Source organism: Dipteris shenzhenensis, chromosome 9 (genome assembly GCF_047967505.1).
Source record: "Dipteris shenzhenensis isolate YYH24624 ecotype China chromosome 9, Dip_SZ_1.0, whole genome shotgun sequence".
NCBI lineage: Eukaryota > Viridiplantae > Streptophyta > Polypodiopsida > Gleicheniales > Dipteridaceae > Dipteris > Dipteris shenzhenensis.
This window is the reverse complement of record NC_141604.1, coordinates 59,129,758-59,134,075: the sequence shown is the minus strand read 5'-3', so window position 1 is coordinate 59,134,075 and position 4,318 is coordinate 59,129,758.

The following is a 4,318-nucleotide window of genomic DNA, read 5'->3' as shown; positions in this document are numbered from 1 at the left end:
GTCTAGTGAATGGATAAGAAATTGGCATATTACTTAAATGTCAATAGTCGTAATCATAGTTGAACGTCAAGAGACTATTTCGAAAATTTGCCAATGTGAGATTGACTCACGTGGATTTTAAGAATATGAAAAAATGTTTGCTCTTGAATCACCTTGATTGGATTTATGTAGCTAAAGTTTCAAATTTTAGATTGCATCAAAGCAATTCTTATCCATTAGGTACTTTTTATATAAAGAAGCCAATGTTGACGAAAACATGTCTACATTATGGCCATGTCTTCAAGGGAAACATTGTATTTTGCATTATAATAAATAACCCAAAATAATATAGTATGTCCCTCCTCACCATGAGAAATGTAGAGTTTGAAAATGTAATGTGGACTTTACAACTTTAAAACAAAATTCTCATTAATTAGTGTTTTCCTCTTCTCAAATGGAAAAATTAGGGTTTTTAAAATGGGCTCCCTCATTTGATTAAAAAATGATCATAAGTTAACCTTCAATAAAGCTAATCTTGCTTTGCTCTTTTGTTCTCTATCTGCCCTTTGCCTCTTTATCTCTTCTCTCGCCTTAGCCAATGGCTCATACCTTTGCTCCTTGGCCTCTTCTCTCGATTCTCAACCTGCTACCCTCCCTTGTCTCTCTTTTGCGTCTCTTTGTTCTTAGTGTTGAGTCTTTGTGCTCTTGTCTTTTCTTCTCGATGCTCCTCTCTTCTTTGTGGTTCCCAATTTATATAGCTACTATTATAGATTTTAGATTGAATTAATGCCATTATTATTATGCATTAATTGTTTATATAAAGAGGCCAATGTTGAGGGAAACATATGTACATTGTGGCCATGTCTTCAAGGGAAACATTGTATTTGGCGTCATAATAAATAACCCAAAATAATATAGTATGTGCCCCCTCACCATGAGAAATTTAGAGTGGGAAAATCTATTGTTGAAGTTACAACTTTAAATCAAGTTTTGTATTGATTAGTGTTCTCACCCTGTATGGAAAAATTATGGTAAGTTAAAATGGGTTCCTTCATATGATTGAAAACTTATCCTAAGTTAACCATCCTAAAAAATTAATGTCCCTCCCTTAGATAATCTCCCTTCCCCTTGTTGCCTCATTGCCTTCTCACTCTTGCTTTGCCCTTCTATCGTCTCCTTGGCTCTTCTCTCCCCTTTGCCTCTCTATCTCGTATTAATTAGTGTTGCTCTCACCTCGAATGGAAAAATTAAGTTAAGTAAAAATGGATTCCTTCATATGATTGAAAAAGTAACCTAAGGTAACCCTAAAATTGATCTCTCTCTTTATCATTGCCACGTTGCTCTCGCCTTATACTGTCGTAGTCTCTATATCTTTTCTCTTCCCTTTGCATCTCTATCTCTTCTCTCCCCTCCCCTCGCGGCCACTACCTATGCTCCTCACTAGCCTCTTCTCTTCTTGCCTTGTTGCCCTCGTTGGCCTCTCTTTTGGGTCTGGTTTAATTAGTGTTCCACTCACCTCGAACAAAAAAATTATGGTAAGTTAAAATGGGTTCCTTTATAGGATTGAAAACATTTCCCAAGCTAATCCTCCTTAAAAATTAATCCCCCTCCCCTAACCCCATGGCTGTCTAATTGCCTCCTCGCTCTTGCTTTGCCCTTCCGTAGTTTCTTCGTCCATTCTCTCCTTGTCACCTCACTATCTTTTCTCTCTCCTTCCTTGGCGACCACTACCTTGCTCCTGGATTGCCTCTTCTTTTCTTGCTTGGCTACCCTCGCTAGCCTCACTTTTGGTGCTTGTTTCCCTCATTGTTGGGGCCAAGTGCTCTTGCCTCTTCTCCTTGATGCTCCTCCCTCTTCTTTGCGGTGCCCCTACCTCTCACACCTCGCCTTGTTGGCCTTTGCCCCTTGGCATTGTAGCACCCAGCCTCCTCTTTCGGTGGTGACCTTTTTATTGAAGCACCAAGCCTCCTCTTGTCCTTGCGTGCTCTATGGACCTTGCTGTTGATGTCTGCTTGAAGGAATAGAGGCAGTGAGAGAATGACCATAGACATGGTAGCCTCCAACAACTTATGGTAGGGTAGGGTTAGGTTTAGGATTAGACTAAGTGTTCAATTACAGCTAGGTTAAGTGAAGAGAGGGTTAAGGGTAGGTTAATAAAGTGTTGGCATTAGTACCTTAAGAAATGTAACAACAATCTCATTAAGTGCCTATTTATTTGAAATTTTTGAGCTGTGGATTTTTAGAATGTGAATTTTCTTTGCACTTTCTAAAAAATGCTTGCTTTGGAATTAGCTTGATTGGATTTATGTAGCTAAAGTTACATATTTTAGATTGAATTTGAGCCAATAATTATTATGCAATAGGTGTTTATCTAAACACGCCAATGTTTAGAAAAACATGTGTACATTGTGGCCATGTCTTCAAGGGAAACATTGTATTTGGAATCATAATAAATAGCCCAAAATAATATAGTATGTACCCCCTCACCAGGATTGCTAGACCATATAGCGTCTCTCTATGTCCTTAGCATATAGAGTGTGTGGGCTAGGAGATGTTTTTCTAGGCAAATGAGGATTATACATATAGTTTTTGGAACCTTATGCACACTCTTGCACGTGGGAGTAAGTATTCTAATGATTGAGTTAGATATTGTTGACAGATAATTATAAAAGTGTTTTGGTTCAATAATTATACTTCTTAAATTGATCTATTTGTCTTGCATAGGTACAGATTGGATATTGGTAGTGTGGAGTACACCTATTGCCAATGCACATGTGGGATAGTACATAGGCATATAATTTTTTATTACAAAGGTTTACATAGACACTTCATCCAGGGAGCTCATGTAAATATTGTATCTTTGCATATAAGACTCTGTTCTCACATGTAACATTTTAAAGTGCACTCATTTATAGAGAGGATTTTTTGTTTAAGTATCTTGCTTACATCACGCTTACATTTAAATGTTCTTTTGTTGTGTTTATTTGAAAAACCTAAAAAATATTTCTTGAACTTAAAGGTTCACTACAAGCCCAAACTTGAGACTGGATGGAGGTCAGGCTAATTGTACAGAAAAAAAATAAATACTAGACTTTTTCATAATAGACACCTAAAAATTATCTTACTAAATAACTTAAGGATTAACCAAGTATACAAACATCAAAGAAGAACTTTGGCTCCTTTACAAAAGCCAATATAGGAGTCTCAAGATCATCTCAACTTTCATGGGTTTGCTCCAGCTTAGGACTCATTCTCATCATTAAAGACGTTTGCCTATATAAACCCACTTTAAATGTTGACACCTTGGTGCACAATAGCTCAACTTGTTCTCTTAACTTGTCAACTTATACTCTGGAACCTTTGGCACATAGGACTAAGCCTCCTCCACCTCCTCCCAAAAGCACTCGCATGTACTGATTGGTGTCCTTCATGTTATTCTCAATCTGAGAAATCCTTGTAATGAATGCCCCATGTGTATGTCATTGTTCTAGCACCATTTGAATGGAATTTTCTCCAAAAGGAGCTCAAATATCTTGTATTGATGGCATTCACAACTTCGTTGGACTTGCATATGCCTTGAATGGACTTTAAATGACATGCAATAGGAAGGTTGTATTGCCTCAAAGAAGATTGGCACTTATTTATTTGCTTGGTTGCATGCGTGGAAGTGCTCCCCTTCCAAGTCATTTCATTATAAACGATAGTTACACATTCAAGGACGGACTTAAGATGTGCAGTAATAGTACCATTTTGCCTTGAAGGGCATTTGGGTTCTTGATTTGTTCCACGAGCGGAAGTCTCCTCCCTTGTAACTTGGTTTGTTGCAGAAAGGATTTTTTGTTCACGAAAGGATGACACCACAATGTTAGAAATTATCTCTTCAACATCTAGAATAGAAATAGAAGTAATCTTTGCAACTGCATCCAAAACAAAAATATGCAAACCTTTTCATGTATCTTTATGACTCAACTGTCCAATTTCATAAAGCCCAAAGCTTTAAAAATTGTGACAACTCAACTATGATACAATTTTAAGATTTGAGAGGGAAATAATGCACTCAACTTGCATACATGTAGAAGCAAGCAAAAGATGCATCAATACCATTCTGCTTTGACAATGAAGGGAACTAAGATGCCTAATTTTTTGCATGGGTGGAAGTCCCCCCCTTTACAACTCATTTCATTTTAGAAAGGTTTTGTCATTCATGGAAGGATGAAACCATGATTTATATGTGACTTAACTGTCTAATTGAATGACACATATTAATCCAATGATTAGATAGTCAAATAACAAAATTCTCAAAGTAAGTCTCACACACACACACACACACACACACACA